At 45.1% G+C, this 18884-nt stretch overlaps 1 long non-coding RNA gene across 1 annotated transcript in view; it reads right to left on the reverse strand.

Annotated features, from left to right (window-relative positions):
* LOC110255609 overlaps nucleotides 721–18884 on the reverse strand; it is a 29804-nt gene continuing 11640 nt past the window's right edge. Inside the window, exon 2 of the long non-coding RNA XR_002336150.1 lies at nucleotides 721–808. This is a non-coding gene — a long non-coding RNA (uncharacterized LOC110255609). The remainder of the gene's footprint in view (nucleotides 809–18884) is intronic.

Consider the following 18884-nt stretch of genomic DNA (forward strand, 5'->3'; position numbering starts at 1 on the left):
GGGAACCTCCATATGCCGTGGGAGCGGCCCAAGAAATGACAAAAAGAGAAAAAGAGAAAAAAAAAAAAAAGGCATTTCAGAGTGCTCCTTCTGAGAGTCTCTCCTAAAAATAGCCTCTTTAGGAATAGGGCTATACTCCAGATTCTCCTCCAGGATTAAGCGTGGCTGCATATCACCAAAGACACTGGTATGCAACCAAACAAACTAAGGTTTGTTTCTTGGTAGACAGTCTAAGACAGATCAGGCAGTTGAAGTTCATGTCATCAGGGAGCCAGGCTCCATTAGTCCTTCTTCATCATCATATCAGCCAGCATCTTCCATACTCAGATGGCCTCGTGGTTCAAGATGGCATTTGGCACTTCTGCCACTAAATCTGAATTCATTGTGGAGAAGATGGAGAGAAGTGGGGGTGCACCTCTTGGCTGTGTCCATCCCCTTTATGAAGGTGGGTGGGAGCACCACCTCACCTCTGTTTATATCTCATTGGCCACTCCCAGCAGCAAGGAAGCCTGGGAAATGTAGTCTTTGAACTGGGCTATGCTTCTCTTCCATCAGTGAGGAAGACAGAAACAGGGATATTGCATAGGCAACTAGTGGTCTCTGTCATACACCACCCCCATCCCCAATACAGTATACATTCATGCCTCTCTGTATATCAAAAGTGTCCCGACTTGTCTCTGATTCCCAGAATTTTCCCTTGAATTTTTTTTTTTTTTTTTTCTAACAAGTTAGTGGTAGGAGGGTTTAGGATTCAAGGTTACTTCAGAGATGAACTGTCAGTAGCAGAATTTCAGTCAGTTGTGGCGATCTGAAGATAAGGTGAGGAGAGAAGAGAAATTATTAGGCAAATACACTTTGTACATAGACAATCCCACTGTATGTCACCTCCTCTCTCAGTCTCAGGGACTTGCTGGCCTCCCCTCCTCCCTTCTGTCTTTTCCAGAGCTGGATCATGCCTCCTTACTCTGGTTTCCAGGCTGCTCTGATTTCCAAGTCAGTGAGTTTTAACCCTGGTTGTGCTTCAGAAATATCCCTCTGTCCAAAACATATATCTGGGCTCTATCAAGACCTCTGAGGTTGCATTTTTATTAAAAATTTTTTTATTAGGACTGCACATGCAACATATGGAAGTCCCCTCTCTAAGGGTCCAATCCTAGCTGCAGCTGCCATCCTAAGCCACAGCCACGGCAACTTGGGATCTGAGACTCGTCTGCAACCTACACCACAGCCCACAGCAACGCCGGATCCTTGATCCACTGAGCGAGGTCAGGGATCAAATCCGCATCATCATGGATACTCGTCGGCTTTGTTTCCACTGTGCCATCATGGGAACTCCTGGTTTCACTTTAGAAAAAAAAAAATGTTTTCTATATGTTCGTGGAAAAGAGAGCAGCTCAGGAAAGGGGAAGGGCTGCTTAGTGACTGTGGGCATCCCTTCTGGGGTGACACCCCAGTTCATACTGATGGGCATTTTAGGTTGAGAACTATTGTTTTTAGACATTTCTGATCAATGTGGGGATTTTTTTAAGCATTCAGTCTCATCTCAAAAATAGCAAAAGAGGACTTAGCACTGAGCATGCCGCCCGCCCCAACTTTCATTAGCTCTGCCAGGGCAGGGGTGCCTGTTGGAACGTGGAATACCTGGAGTTCTCCAGCAGTGCCCAGTCCCAGACTTCTGACATTCAGCAGCCCCTGTTCTGAGAATGGGGCAGGGGACATACGTCTGAGATGCCGGAAAAAGGGGCTCTGCGGTTGGCTGAACTAGACTTTTCCTTGGACCCTCGTTTTAAACTGGGTGGCTCTTCCTTTTTATTTTTTATTTTTTTTTTTGTCTTTATAGCTATTCCTCAGGCCGCTCCCACGGCATATGGAGGTTCCCAGGCTAGGGGTCCAATCGGAGCTGTAGCCACCGGCCTACGCCAGAGCCACAGCAACGCGGGATCCGAGCCGCGTCTGCAACCTACACCACAGCTCACGGCAACGCCAGATCCTTAACCCACTGAGCAAGGACAGGGACCGAACCCGCAACCTCATGGTTCCTAGTCGGATTCGTTAACCACTGCGCCACGACGGGAACTCCAAAACTGGGTGGCTCTTCTGATGATACAATTTACCCTGGTGAATATCTGCATCTGGGAACATCTCTAAATTCCTAATAAGCTCTTTCTCTAACTTGGGCCATTCAGAATTCATTTTTGTTATCTGTATTCAAAGAATCCTGAATCATACAAAAATCGATGAGAAAGAGAATGAATGAAAATGAATGAATGGGTTGCAGTTTATAGCTCTTCAAGGAAAAGGCTTTATTAGAATTCATTATTAAATCAATATTAAGAGAAGGAGAAATTCTGGGGGCATAGGAATAGGATGGTTTTTAATATCATTGATTATTTTAATAACTGTATCAAACTTTGAAATTATTCCCTCAAAACATGGGATAAAACTCAGAATCTTTATGGGATCGTCGTTGAAATGTGTATTGTGTGGTCATGACCAAGGGTTTAAAGATAGCATATAACAGAAGAGAAAAATAGCAAAGTTAGAGTAAGAAATCTTTCATGTCATTTTTGTATTCAATTATATGTATATGTGAACTTATTTGTGATAGAAAATTTATTTTATGTGAATAAGGTAGGTTATGGCCCAAAGTGCTTGAAAAACACCAAGTATTTGTAGCTTGTTTTAGCTTGTAGATGTGGGGCTAAAATAGCTAAAAATAAAATGCCCAGACTGACTCTGCAGATTGCTCATTTATGCACCAGTTTAATTCATGATCTGACCAGGTCTCTTATTAAACCTTAGGGCTTTGACCAGGGACCCCAGTAATTGGAATGGGAGATATGGCAAGGTTCAAAGTGCTTTTCAAGGATTTTCTCTCACACTGTTGGTGGGAATATAAATTGGTGCAGCCACTATGGAAAACAATATGGAGATCCTTCAAAAAACTAAAAATAGAGTTGCCATGTGATACAACAATCCTGCTCCTGGGCATATACCCGGACAAAACTATAATTTGAAAAGATACATGAACTCTTGGAGTTCCCATCGTGGTGCAGTGAAAATGAATCTGACTAGTAGCCATGAGGTTGAGGGTTTGATACCTGGGCTTACTCAGTGGGTTAAGGATCCAGCATTGCTGTGGACTGTGGTGTAGTTTGCAGACACGGCTCAGACCCTGCCTGGCTGTGTCTGTGGCATAGGCCGGCAGCTGTAGCTCTGACTTGACCTCTAGCCTGGGAACCTTCATATGCGGCAAGTGTGGCCTTAAAAAGCAAAAAAAAAGAAAAAAAAAAAAAAGATACATGCACTCCTATGTTCAAAGAAGCACTATTTACAATAGCCAAGACATGGAAGCAACCTAATTGTCCATCAACAGATGAATGGATAAAGAAGATGTGGTGTATGTATCCAATGGAATATTACTCAGCCATTAAAAAGAATAAAATAATGCCATTTGCAGCAACCTGGATGGACCTAGAAATGGTTATACTAAGTGAGGTAAGTCAGAAAGAGAAAGACTACATGATATCAGTTTTACATGGAATCTAAAGTATGACACACAAATCAACATATCTATGAAACAAAAACAGACTCATAGACATAGAGAACAGACTTGTGGTTGCCAAGGGGGAGAGGCGTGTGGGGGAGGGAAGATTGGTAGTTTGGGATTAGCAGAGGCAAACTATTGTACATAGGATGGACAAACAACAAGGTCCTATTTGTAAAGCATAGGGAAATATATTCAATATTTTATGACAAACCATAATGGAAAAGAATATATAACTGAGTTACCTTGCTATAAAGCAGAAATTAACACATTATAAATATACTTCAATAAAATTTAAAAAGACAAGGACTTCCTGTCGGGGCACGGTGGAAATGAATCCGACTAGGAACCTTGAGGTCGAGGGTTCGATCCCTGGCCTTGTTCAGTGGGTTAAGGATCCAGCGTTGCTGTGAGCTGTGGTGTAGGTCACAGACGTGCTTTGGATCCTGAGTTGCTGTGGCTCTGGTGTGGGCCAGCAACTGTAGCTCCGATCAGACCCCTAGCCTTGGTGCAGCTCAGGTGAGGCCACACACACACACAAAAAAGACAATAAACAAAAACAAAGTGCTTTCAGGATTCTCTAAACTTTCTAAAGTCAGCATTTCCCTTGACAGAGAAAGCCGCATCTTCTATGTAGAAGAAAGATAATATTTTTTCACATGTCCCAACTTTTATTGGCTCTAAAGATCACCAGGATTAAACACAATATGGCTGGGAGGATGAAGTCCAAAATTTAGATGCTCTGTTTAGCACAACCTGCAAGAATTTGTAAATTTATATCATTAAAAGTCTAGGTGGGAAGTCTAGTTGTGGCTCAGTGGTAAAAAACTCAACTAGTATCCATGACAATGGGAATTCAATCCCTGGCGCCATCAGTGGGTTAAGGATCCAGGGTTGCTGTGCACTGTGGTGCAGGTCACAGATGTGGCTTGGATCTGGTGTTGCTATCTATGGCTGTGGTTTAGGCCTGAAGCTGCAGCTCAGATTGGACCCATAGCCTGGGAACTTCTGTGTGCTGCACTTTTGGCCCTAAAGATAAATAAATAAAAAGTCTAGGTGGATATTTTTGAAATGGATTTCGAGGATGTTTCACCAGGGATGGGACTCAAAGTATTCATTTGGGTGTACTTACTAGAGATTCAGCATAAATTATGCTAGGGTTAGTTAACCAGCTGTGTTTCTATTTGTTTTCTAGATTAATTTGTATAATCTTGGATTAGATGCTGGTCTTTACTAAAGGACACAGAAAGACCATTAAGAGTCTTAATCATGTTGGATCAGTAATTTTAAGAATTTGTGTAACAACAACAAAAAAAGGATTTCCCATTGTGGCGCAATGGAAACGAATCCGACTAGGAACCATGAGGTCGTGGGTTTGATCCCTGGCCTCGCTCAGTGGGTTAAGGATTGGGCATTTCTGTGAGCTGTGGTGTAGGTCGCAGATGCGGCTCGGATCTGGTGTTGCTGTGACTCTGGCATAGGCTGGCAGTTATACCTTCCATTATACCCCTAGCCTGGGAACCTCCATATGCCGTGGGTACATCCCTAAAAAGCAAAAAAAAAAAAAAAAAGGGAATTTGTATAACAGATGCCTAACTGAATCTATCACGAATGCCTTGCCGCCCCCTTATTACGTCCCCAGATAGAACTGAGGGGACTGTCCCTCTATCCTTGCCATGATGCTCTGTTGAGAGAAGTACCCCACTATTTTAAAAGAGCTTTACAACCTGTCCTTGAGAGATAGAAAATGCTGATGAAGTATGTTACAATGGAGGCAGGCTCCTTGATCTTGGTGTGGCTGAAAAAAGCTCGGAATGCCTGAGTTCAAGGAATAGCAGAGGCCACGTGAGTAGAGTCATCCCCTTAGGCAGCAGGGCAGGCCTGGTGTGAAGAATTTAAGAGGTTATCAGGCATGTATACATTTCTGGCTGGGGTTTTTAAATTACAGGGCCCTTAGAAATGAAATCAAGAGGCAGTCCATGGATGAAGGGAAAGGGATGTTTGGCTCAAGCCATTGCATTTGAGAATAAGCCTTCCTATCCCATGCCATGATACGAATCATTCAAAAAAGCGAGAGCCCTTGGAGTTCCTGCTTGGCGTGGTCTGTGCACGTGGGTCAGAAAAGCATTTCTGGACTCGTGTTGGGGTGAAAAGAAAGAAGAGTTTATGAGCATGGCGGAGTGGGGAGAACTCTTTTTATTGAGATAAGAGAAGCTGCAGGTGCAGTGGGACAACTTCCTGACAATCAGGGGGAGCCGACCCTGAAGAGAAGGAAGAGTTTCAGATGAGAGAAGCTGCAAGTGCAGGGGCCCGATCTCCTGATTGTCACGCAGAGCGCTTGGTCGTGTCTGTTTCTATAACCTGGGGAGAAGAGAGGTCTCGCCATACACCTGCTGACCTGCTGATTGGTTGGGGAAAGTGGGGTCTTAGGATACACTTGCTGGCTGGTTGGAGGCATATAAGACCCTATAGAGGCGGGGTGAGGAGTGGAACACATATTTTCCTAGTAGGGGCAGGAAGGAGTAGGGCAGGTGGCTCGAGGTGGGGGAGGGGACATTACAATGAGAGGGGTGGGGCGATGATAAGGGTCTGGTGATTCTTGTCTTGGCCAAAGGCTTTGAGTTCATTTTCCTTGAAGAGGCCTTGAAGCCCAACACTGCTGTGGGGCAGCGAGTTAAGGATCTGGTGTTGTCTCTAGAGCATCGTGGGTTCAATCCCTGGCTCAGTGCCGTGGGTTAAGGATCCAATGTTGCCTCAGCTGTGGCATAGGTCACAGCTGTGGCTCAAGTTTAAGTCCCTGGCCCAGGAACTTCCATATGCTGTGGGTGTACCTGAAAAAGAAAAAAAAAATCTGGAGCCCCTCGAATGAAGGTGAAGCTGAGTGCCACCAATAAAAGGATGATATTATAACATACATCTTCTTCTGGTGTCCCCCTCCTCCAATAATTGTGGCTGTTTTATTAGGAAAACTATTATATGATGAGATTAAATAAATGCCATTCATAAGAATGTCATTGTAGTTTACTGATCAGAGTAATTGGCTCAACTCCTTGGAGGGTGTATGGAAAACAAGATTCTATTTCTGGGGGAATTTCAGAGATTATGTTACAATCAAACATTGGAATACACAGGTTTAATGGTTCTTTATTGCATTCTGATATGTTTACAAGTTTGGCAAATGCAAAAAAAGAGGAATGGTCCTGTATAATGATGATAAATTATAAATTTAATTAATTTGTGATTTCCACTGTGAATGCTCATCCACACTGAATTTTATTACTGGAGCAGATCTAATGGGCAGCTATCTAGCTGGCATATGTATATATATATATATACTTTTTTTTTTTAGGGCTGTCTTCATGGCAGATGGAAGTGCCCAGGATAGGGGTTGAATTGGAGCTGTAGCTGCCGGGCCTACAGCATAGCCACAGCAATGCCAGATCAGAGCCGTGTCTGCAACCTACACTGCAGCTCATGGCAACGCCAGATCCTTAACCCACTGCAGGAGACCAGGGATCAAACCGCATTCTCATGGTTGCTATTTGGGTTCATTACCACTGAGCCACAACGGGAACTCCTGGCTGGCATATTTTTGATCTCTTTTAATAAGTGGAGAACTCGGGAACTACTTTGCTTTCATCCAGTGGGTCAGCAATATACGTTTGCCATCTTGCCACTGGGATGTATCAACTCTGACTCCGTGCCCCATCTCATCCATAAAGATCGCAACAAAACTATCATTTTAAAAAGTGTATACCACTAATCCGGGCATTGATGACATTAGACTGATAGCCTGTGGAGAATAGGAAGTAGCACGTTCTTTAGTTACTCTCATAAGGCATGTGAGTCAAAGATATTGCAAAATAATTTATGTAAAGTTTCCAGAGTCCCAGCGGTTTGGGGGCTCTTAGGCTATTACCCTTTCTCAGCCGGAAACAAATTCTGTTTAATGTTATTTTTCCTACCACCAAGAAAGAGGCATGATGCATAATGAGCCTCTTTGGATACTGGGTGTTTGTTTGGATCAGTTTACAAGTGGACCCCTGAGCTATCAGCTTTGTATGGAGTCCAGAATAAGACATGACGCTCCAATAGGCTGGCTTTAATTTTTCTCTTTTGGCTCAGAACATGCTTTCTCTATCCTGTGGCCTATCAGAATATATATGAAGCTCATGGCACATCCTGATCATCACAAAGAGCCCCAAGGAATACAGAGCAACGTCATACTCCTGTAAGCAAGGAACAATTTTCCTTTGAGAAACAGTTGCTGACTTGCTCTGGGGCTTAAATCTAGATGCATGATCATGACCTGACCACCCGGACTCCTGCTAAGAAGTCAGGTCTCAGTCATCAGGGGTAAGAAGGAGTAGATCTGGGCAGGCTTGGAGGAGGAGTAGACGTAGGAGAAGGGGTAGGAGTAGGTCTGGGCAGGCTTGGAGGACACAAATAGGTTTCACGACCCTGTGATTCAGACTTTCTAACACGCCTGCACTGTCCACCCCTCTGTCCTTCCTTCAGCCCACACTGGGGCTCCGTGGAGAGCTCCCTATGACTGACGTCTAAAAACCCAACCCAACCAAACCAAACCCAAACTGAACCAAACACAGCTTGATCCTGTTCATAGATGGTCCTTCGAGACTTGCCAGCCTCCTCCAGGCGTGGACAGTGAAAAACATCCACATGGTGGTAGTGAGGAAAGGAAATTCTTTCAGTTGGCAGGATTTATTTATTTTTCATTTTTTTTTTTTACTTTTCAGGGCTGCCCCGGTGGCATATGGAAGTCGAATATGATGAGGGGTTGAATCAGAGCGGCTGCTGAGGCCTATGCCACAGTCACAGCAATGTGGGATCCAAGCCATGTCTGTGACTGACACCAGAGCTCACAGCAACGCTGGATCCTTAACCTGCTGAGCAGGGTCAGGGATCGAACCCATGTCCTCATGGATACTAGTCAGGTTCATTACCGCTGAGCCACAACGGGAACCCCTCCCAGTTGGCAGGATTTTGAGCAGTGTACCTCTTTGTTGACGTTCCTACAAGGGAAAATTAGGTGAAATAACAAGGCTTTACTCTGATTTCTGAATGGTGGTTCTGGCCAGAGGTTCAGGGGTTTGGAAAGAACACGACTGGAAGGTTTGGACAAGGAGGTCTGGAAATAGCACCGACTTCTCAGAATGGGCCCAAAGTGTGAGCCTCATTGTGTCTCATTTGAATGGTGGGAAGTTCCCTGAGCTTCCCTGGGTATAAGATGAAGAGACCCCTCACCTGAGAAGGTCACAGGAGACGCTCCACCTCAGGGAAGGGCTTGTAGGTGAAGGGAGCTGCCCAAAGTTTGGGGAAGCAGGAGAAGAGTGAGAGTTTGCATCGGTGGAGCGTGGTATAGTGTAGGAAACCCTGGGCTTAACAGGGAACTTATATGCTGGGTTTTATTATTTTATTTTTTGTCTTTTTTTTTTTTTTTTTTTTTAGGGCTGCACTCACAGCATCTGGAAGTTCCCAGTTCAGGGGTCCAATCGGAGCTGTAGCTTCTGGCCTCTGCCACAGCCACAGCCACAGCCACACCAGATCCAAGCCATGTCTGCGACCTACACCACAGCTCACGGCAACGCCAGATGCTTAACCCACTGAGCGAGGCCAGGGATTGAAGCTGCATCCTCACAGATGCTAGTCTGATTTGTTACTGCTGAGCCATGATGGGAATTCCAGTATAGGCTGGGTTTTGACCATGGCTAATAGAGAGATAAGACATGGTGGGTGATTTGTCTGAAAGAGTCCTGAATTAGGTAAGAGTACCAGAGAAAGGTTTTTTCTCTTTCTTGTTTAATTAATTAATTAATTTTTTATTTTATTCTATTTTATTTGTCTTTTTAGGGCCACTGGATCTGCAGCATATGGAGGTTCCAGGGCTAGGGGTCAAATCGGAGCTATAGTTGCCGACCTATACCACAGCCACAGCAACATGGGATCCGAACCACGTCTATGACCTACACCACAGCTCATGGCAACACCGGATCCTTACCCCACTGAGCAAGGCCAGGGATCGAACCTGCGTCCTCATGGTTCCTAGTCAGGCTGAGCCACAATAGGAATTTCCAGATCCTCAGTTTCTCATGGTCTCCCTCATTCACTGCACCGGCTCTGGGCCTCCCCCTCTGGACATCTTGCATAATGAGAAAATGATCCCCTTACTTGTTTAAGGCACAGTTCCTGAGTTTCTGGCCCATACAACGGAATGCAATCCTAACTGATAAAGCTCAGTGGGTGAGGATGGATGCGTGGAGAGAGGCTTGAAGGATTGGAATCTAGTCTCCATTTTTTATTTATTTATTTATTTATTTATTTATTTATTTATTTATTTATTTATTGTCTTTTTGCCTTTTCTAGGGCCGCTCCCGTGGCATATGGAGATTCCCAGGCTAGAGGTCCAATTGGAGCCGTAGCCACTGGCCTACGCCAGAGCCACAGCCACGTGGGATCCGAGCCTCGTGTGCAACCTACACCACAGCTCACGGCAATGTTGGATCCTTAGCCCACTGAGCAAGGCCTAAGATCAAACCCGCAACCTCTTGGTTCCTAGTCGGATTCGTTAACCACTGAGCCATGACGGGAACTCCGGAATCTAGTCTTCAAATGCTGAATTTGTTTTCTTTCTCAGGACTTCATGGGTCTGGGGCAAGATGAGAGGGTGATACTGGAGCAGAGAGGAAGGGAATCCAATTCAGTTGCTTGGTGAGGTACGGACTTATGTTTATACACTCAGTACACTAAATAAATGGTAGTAAGATCTCTTGGCAGCAAGTAGCCCCAAGTCAGCCATATATGGGCCTGTATATTCTGGACTCTACCTTCCTGAGATTCCTGACCTGGTAAGATTCGAAGCACGGAGAAACAGAGGAGAAAGAGTGGTCAGAATCCCACGTGCCCACTGTTACCAGTCAGTGAAGTCACCTTATCTCCTGGGGCAGAATGTGATAAAAGTAGCCTGTGTTGTGCCCTGAAGCAAAGAGAAACACTGAGTCCAAGTGCATTCACACTTAGACCTTCTACAACTGCCAAAGCCTTTCGCAGGACTTGGCCAACAGGTTAGAGAGCCAGGTCCCTCAGGGCCCAGAGCCTGTTCCATCCATCATGGTTATGAATAAGAACTGTGGGGGAGTTCCCGTCGGGGCTCAGTGGTTAATGAATCTGACTAGGAACCAGGAGGTTGCGGGTTCAATCCCTGGCCTTGCTCAGTGGGTTAAGGATCCAGCATTGCTGTGAGCTGTGGTGTGGGTTGAAGATGCGGCTCAGATCCTGTGTTGCTGTGGCTCTGGCGTAGGCTGGTGGCTATGGCTCTGATTAGACCCCTGGCCTGGGAACCTCCATATGCCCTGGGAGTGGGCCTAGAAAAGGCAAAAAGACGAAAAAAAAAAAAAAAAAAAAAGAATATGGGAGTTCTCATTGTGACTCAACAGTAACAAACTCAACTAGTATCCATGAGGATACAGGTTCTATCCTTGGCCTTGCTTGGTGGGTTAAAGATCTGGCGTTGCTATGAGCTGTGGTGTAGGTTGCAGAGGCAGCTCAGATCCCCTGTTGCTGCTGAGGTTGTGGCATATATTTGCAGCTGCAGCTCTGATTCAACCCCTAGCCTGGGGACTTCCACATGCTTCAGGTTTGGCCCTAAAAAACAAACAAAGAGTAGAGAGGATTTCCTGGGGTCATTTAGAAAATATGCAATCCTGGTAGCTCTTTAAGAAGTACCACTCCTGGGAGTTCCTGTCACGGCTCAGTGGTTAGCGAATCCAAATAGGAACCATGAGGTGGCAGGTTCAATCCCTGGCCTCGCTCAGTGGGTTAAGGATCCGGCTTTGCCATGAGCTGTGGTGTAGGTCGAAGACATGGCTCGGATCCCGTGTTGCTGTGGCTGTGGCGTAGGCCAGTGGCTACAGCTCTGATTGGACCCCTAGCCTGGGAACCTCCATATGCTGCAGAAGCGGCCCTAGAAAAGGCAAAAAGACAAAAAAAAAAAAAAAAAAAAAGTATCATTCTTGGCCAAGTAACCAAAGAGGATGTTTTGATTGGAAGAAGAGTTTTGAAAAAGGAAATACCTAAAAAGCCTGCCCCTTATGGAGGTTCCATTATGCTGCACTCTGCTGCTCTCAGTGTCCTGGCAGAGGTGTAGGTGGATGTTTCTGCTTGTTCAAGGGACCCAGTGATTTATGGCTGGGAGATTTTAAAATAGGGTTAAATAACGTTTTATTTTGGTAAATGTATAACAACTGATTCTCCGGGGGGGGGGAACAAACCCTAATTTATAGCATTTGCCTATAACTATGGTGTAAATACTCTCACTACGGCCAGTTTCAAGCTACCAAAGTGTTCTCCCTGGATGCAGAGTTGGGAAGAGAAGCGCATAAGCAGCACACATGAATGGGTGTGAGCTGCTACCTTACCACCGAACAAGTTCCAAAGCCCACTGGTTAAAGCAGGAGCATTTCAGACATCTGCCAATAATCCTGCAAAATCCAAACTCTAAGAGGATTTAGTTCAAAGGGTAAAATGTCCAGAAAACAAAACCAAACCCAAGTGGCTTCAGGTCCACCAATTCAAAGATATGATTAACGAGCTTTTGAAGAAACAAGAGATGGAGCAGAATCCACAGTCCTTTATTCAGCAAAGTGTCTGAAACATTATAACGAGCACCAAATTATTACTTGCAAAACCTCAGCCATATTTGATTAGTGCCTGTACTCTTATTTTACTTAAATATTTTAGTTAATTTCACTTAAACCATTTCAAAAGCTTAGCTTCATCCCAAGCAACCATATTCATTAAAGCATGGAGTTGGTGAGCTGATTATGTTTTCAAATATATAATTAGAAGTTCTCCTTGTGGCTCAGTGGAAAATGAAGTCGGCTAGTATCCATGAGGATTCAGGTTCAATCCCTGGCCCCGCTCAGTGGGTTAAGGATCCAGCATTGCTGCTAGAGGAAGCATAGGTCACAGAAACGGGTTGGATCTGGCGTGGCTGTGGCTGTGGCTGGCAGCTGTAGCTCCGATTTGACCCCTAGCCTGGAAATTTCCATATGCCGCAGGTGTGGCCCTAAAAAAAAAAGTATATATATATTTACTCCATCCCTTGTGTGTGTGCATGTGTGTGTATATTTATAAAAACTTTAGGTTAATTGAGAACTATGTCTAGATACTCATGTTGCAACAGAACAAAGGGTGGGGGAAAAAAAGTAAATGTAATGTATACATGTAAGGATAACCTGATTCCTTTACTGTACAGTGGGAAAAAAAAATCTTTAGGTTAAACATTCATCTGATAGGACCTAAAAATCCCCTTGCATACCACCTGTGGTATTTAAACAGGTCCTTAGAAATAACGCACCAAATAAACACTGGCCATTATTAATATTTATCTTTGGAGGCCAAGTCCTGAAATGCTCCTTCGAATAAGGCAGGTGTTAAATTCTCAGTACTGTATTTAGAAAAATCATCAGAAAACTTGGATCCAAATATCCTAAAAAGCCTTGAGGAAAAATCTACTTGACCTTTCTCTAAAAGGTCACTGCTGCCAGGCACATCTTTCTTCCTGGATGCAGATTGCATTTCTTAGATTTTATTAAAATCTCGATGGCAGAGTTCCCATTGTGGCTCAGTTGTTAACGAATCTGACTAGGATCCATGAGGCGCGGGTTCGATCCCTGGCCTCGCTCAGGATCTGGCGTTGCCGTGAGCTGTGGTGTAGGTCGAAGACGTAGCTCAGATCTGGTGTTGCTGTGGCTCTGGTGTAGGCCGGCGGCAACAGCTCCGATTCGACCCCCAGCCTGGGAGCCTCCATATGCTATGAGTGCGGCCCTAGAAAAGGCAAAAAGACAAAAAGACAACAACAACAAAAAATCTCGGTTGGACTGGAGTTGTGTCTCTGTGTGACGTGTGCTCAGGAAAGGTCTTAGGGTTGAACACAGAATGTTCCTGAATTTCCTTCCCTGCTCTCAGACATCTGCAGGGGGTGGGGCCGGGGGTTGTGCTGTAGGCAACACTCGGTAAATTGGAAAAGGAGGAGCTCTGCGTTTCTACCACGGACCAGCCACCTACTCACTGGCTAATCACTGGGAGGCTTCCCAAAGCTTAGGTTCCCTGTTTGTCAAACCGGTTAGAGCAGGACTGTGGGGGAAGATCAGATTTCAGGAATGGAAGATATTTTGCCCCATTCTCCCCCGCCTCTCCCAGCTGATGGATGGCAATCATTAACCATCATAACCCATTGTGCGTAGTTTTCTTTGAATTCATGCATTTCTAACCATGATGAAGAGAATACCTTTACTGTAAACCTGGAAGAGATGTACTGTGCTCTGGAATTGTATTTTAATTTTATTTTATTTTAATTAATTTTAATTAATTATTTTAATTCATAAAATCATTTTATTTTAATTAATTAATTAATTTATTTATTTATTGTCTTTTTTGTCCTTCTAGGGCTGTACCTGCGGCATATGGACGTTCCCAGGCTAGGAGTCAAATCGGAGCTAAAGCTACAGCCTACACTACAGCCACAGCAACGTGGGATCTGAGCTGCGTCTGCGACCTATACCGCAGCTCACAGCAACACCGGATCCTTAACCCACTGAGCAAGGCCAGGGATCGAACCCACAACCTCATGGTTCCTAATCCAATTCGTTTTCACTGTGCGCCACGTCGGGAACGCCTTCTCCCTCATTTTAAAGGAGATTCTAGTGACTCAGCATACTGAACCTGACTAGCGTACATGAGGGCTTGGGTTTGATCCCTGGCCGGATCAGGATTTGCTCAGTCGGTGAAGGATGTGGCATTGCCGTGAGCTGTAGGTCAAAGACATGGCTCAGATCTGGTGTTGCTGTGGCTGTGGTGCAGGTTGGCAGCTGCAGCTCTGATTTGACCCCTAGCCTGGGAACCTCCATATGCCCTGGTTGCGGCCCTAAAAAGACACACACACACAACACACAGGAGATTCTAGCATTTAAACACAAGTCCAAATCCAAACCTAGTTTCTGCAGGTGGTTAATTGAGTTGGAAGAGTTGCTCATAATTATCAGCTGTTTCCTGATGGCAGACTGATCTGTATTGATCCATGACGACTGAAGTCCATTTAAGCAGCCTACACAGCCACTTGCCTTAATAGCCTCTACTTTTTTTTTTTTTTTTTTTTGTCTTTTTGCCTTTTCTAGGGCTGCTCCCGCAGCATACGGAGGTTCCCTGGCTAGGGGTCTAGTCAGAGCTGTAGCCGCCGGCCTACACCAAAGCCAGAGCAACATGAGATCCGAGCCACGTCTGCGACCTAAACCACAGCTCGTGGCAAAGCCGGATCCTTAACCCACTGAGCAAGGCCAGGGATTGAACCTGCCACCTCATGGTTCCTAGTTGGATTCGCTAACCACTTAGCCACGATGGGAACTCCCACTAGTCAGGTTCTTAACACCACTAAGCTACAATGGAAACTCCTTTATAGCCTTTATGTTATTTTATTTTTTCGTCTTTTTAGGGCCACGCCCATGGCATATAGATATTCCCAGGCTAGGGGTCACATTGGAGCTGTAGCTGCCAGCCTACACCACAGCCACCGCAACACCAGATCTGAGTCGTCTGCGACCTACACCACAGCTCACGGCAACCCCAGATCCTTAACCCACCGAGCGAGGCCAGAGATTGAACCTGCGTCCTCATGGATACTAGTCAGGTTCATTTCCGCTGAGCCACAATGGGAACTCCATAGGCTTCATGTTAGAAAACTGATGTCTTTGAGCCAAAGGATACATAACACAATGTTTACCGATGTTGAAACACCTGGATCAACTGTTCCAGAAATAAGACCTTGCAGAGAAGAAAGTAGTTTCTAACCCTCTGTCTCTTTTAAGCACAATTCACCCCAGCCCTTTCCCCCCAACCACAGAAATGTAAGGCTGGAAGATACGGGAAAAACCCGAGCTGCTGAATCTGACTTCACTGAAGAAGAAGCCAAGACAGTTCAGTGCATTTTCATGCTTTCCTTCTTTTTTTATTTTTTATTTTTTGCCTTTTTGCCTTTTCTAGGGTTGCACCCGAGGCATATGGAGGTTCCCAGGCTGGAGGTCGAATCGGAGCTGTAGCCGCCGGCCTACACCAGAGCCACAGCAACTCGGGATCCGAGCCGCATCTGTGACCTACACCACCGCTCACAGCAACACCAGATCCTTAACCCATTGAGCAAGGGCAGGGATTGATCCCGCAACCTTATGGTTCCTAGTCAGATTTGTTAACCACTGTGCCACAACAGAAACTCCATGCTTTCCTTCTTTTTTTAAAGTTGATTTACAAGGCTGTGATAATTTCTGCTGTATAACAAAGTGACCCAGTCATACATATATATATTCATTCTCTCCATTTCTTTTCCATATAGGAGTTCCCTGGGCTCTACAGCAGGTCCCCATCGGCCAATTATTCCATATACTTCAGTGTGCATAAGCCAACCCTCACCCCCCAGTCCATCAGTGCATTTACAACCCTCCAAGTATCAGCTGGTGAGTGGCTGGCCCTCTAATGTGTCACATTTTCAAGTTTAATGACTCCAATTTCTTTCTTGGCAACGGGTACCTGAATGTCCAGTTTCTCAAGAGACCAGTCGTGGCACAGGGCCCATCAGGAAGAGGATGCTTGCCTCTGGAGAGATTTATCACAAATTTAGAGCAGGGAACAGCCATGGTTTCTGTGAAGGAGGCTGTTCCTGGATCTGAGAGAAGGCCCCCAGCAACAAAGTTGGGCACAAAGGAGTCACGTGGGTGCCACAAAAATGCCAAGTGCACCACAGAGAAGACTCCCAGCAAAACGGATTTAGCTCGTGGGCAACTCTGATCTATGAAAAGAAACAGTCTCAAAGATTCTGACTTAAAATCCTCTTGGAGTGCGAGGGAAAACCACAGTCTCTATGATGCACGGGGTTGGCAGCGACCTGGTTAGACATGACATTACCTCCTAGCGTTGTGATATTAGGCGGGGCACTTAACTTTTTCTGAGTGTCTGTTTTCTCCCTCCCCGCCCCCACCCCTTTCTTTATTTCCTTGTCTTCTTTGGGCCAAACTCTCGGCATATGGTGGTTCCCAGGCTAGGGGTCAAATCGGAGCTGTAGCTGCTGGCCTATGCCACAGCCATAGCAACTCGGGATCTGAGCCATGTCTGGGACCTACACCACAGATCGTGGCAATGCTGGATCCTTAACCCACTGAGTGAGGTCAGGGATCAAACCTGCATCCTCATGGAGACTAGTCAGGTTGGTTTCTGCTGAGCCACAATGGGAACTCCAGGTCATTACAGACTCTTAAGTAGAGTTCCCTGTGCTATACTGTGGGTCCTTATTGATTATCTATTTTATGTATAATAGTGAGTATATCTTAATCCCAAACTCCTAACTTTCCTTCTTTTTATAAAGTAAAAACCTCATTCATGCAAGATCAGTCACCTACATTGACGTGAGCTGAGTTTACATTGATGGGGATCATTAATAAATCTATGATCTGTTCTGTGTGTTCCAAGTTTTTTTTTTTTTCTTTTTCTTTTATAACTTGGATTAGTTACACTTCATCATACTGAAACTTTAAAAATTTGATGAAGTCTGGAGTGTCTGTGGTGGTGCAGTGGAAACGAATCCAACTAGGAACCATGAGGTTGTGGGCTTTATCCCTGGCCTCCCCCAGTGGGTTAAGGATTCAGCGTTGCCATGAGCTGTGATGTAGGTCACAGACGTGGTTCAGATCCCGTGTTGCTGTGGCTGTGGTGTAGGCCAGTAGCTGTAGCTCCAATTGGACCCCTAGCCTGGGAATCTCCATATACCACGGGTGCGGCCCTAGAAAAAGACAAAAATTTTTTTTTTATGAAGTCAAATTTAGTGATTGCCTTATAATTTTGTGTTTTGTTTTCTTGCAATAGGAAGACCTTTCTTCACTAAAGCTTATTTTTCCATTCGTTTATTCACAATTATTAATGAAATGCTTCCACTGACTCAAGAATTCTTGTTGGCCCTGAGCATATATACTAGGCAATTGCCTTTGGGCAACTTGCAATTTTAGTTGGAGAAGGGAGACAATAACATTGGAAAGATAATTTCTTTTTTCTTTTTAGGGCCACACCCACCGTATATGGAAGGTCCCAGGCTAGGGGTTGAATTGGAGCTACAGCTGCTGGCTTACACCACAGCCACAGTAACACAGGACGTGAGCTGAGTTTGCAACGTACATCACAGCTCATGGCAACGCCAGATGCTTAAGCCACTGAGCGAGGCCAGGGATTGAACCTGCATCCTCATGGATACTAGTCAGGTCCATAACCTGCTAAACCACAATGGGAACTCCCAGGAGAGACAATTTTGGATTGTCATAAAGGCTTTGAAGGACATAAAGAGTGATAGGATTGATGCTTCCTGGGGAAGGGTTGAAAAGGCAACTTGAGATTGAATGCAAAGAGATCTGAGACTAAAGGATCAAGAGGAGACACGCAGTCTGGTCCTCTGTAGGGAAAGGTGCTTAGGCAGGGGGAAGAGTAAGAACAATGGTTCTAAGGCAAAGAGAAATGTGGCATGTAGTAGCAGCGGGCACAGATTGTTGCAGATGGAGTTTGTGAGTAAACGGACTGAATTCTAAGACCAGTGGGAAACTCCTGAAGGGTTTTTAGCAGATAGAGGCACGAGAGTGCATGTGTGCCCCAGAAAAGATGGCATCAGCCCTGCTTTAGTAGGAACTGGGGATAAACTCACTTGACAAGAATCGTCTAAAAAGGTTGGGAAACTTTTCCAGAATTTTTTTGGGGGGGCGGGGAGGACCAGAGCCAAATCTTTTATTTCAATACTTACTTTTTAGATCAGGACTAATTACATAAAAGTGTTTTTTATCATTCCTCTACTTTGAATAGAGGAATATATTTAAGGTAATCCATTGGAGGTTCTGCTTTAGGGGATGTTCTATTTTATTTTATTTTATTTTATTTTTAGGGCTGCACCCGTGGCATATGGAAATTGCCAGGCTAGCGGCTGAATCAGAGCTACGGCTGCTGGCCTACACCACAGTCACAGCAACATGGGATCCAATCCGCGTCTGTGACCTATACCACAGCTCTCGGCAACACCAGATCCTTAACCCACTGAGCGAGGTCAGGGATTGAACCTGCATCCTCATGGATACTAGTTAGCTTCTTAACCCGCTGAGCCACAAAGGGAACTCTGGGAATGCTCTACCTTAAAGGTAAACTGCAATCCTCTGGATGTGTCACGAACTCTGAAGCAGGAGTCTTTCAACAAACACCTGCAAGTGAATACTACGAGTTAAGATGCTATGCAGTAGACACA

The sequence above is a fragment of the Sus scrofa genome, chromosome 10, assembly GCF_000003025.6.
Source record: "Sus scrofa isolate TJ Tabasco breed Duroc chromosome 10, Sscrofa11.1, whole genome shotgun sequence".
Taxonomy (NCBI): Eukaryota; Metazoa; Chordata; class Mammalia; order Artiodactyla; family Suidae; genus Sus; species Sus scrofa.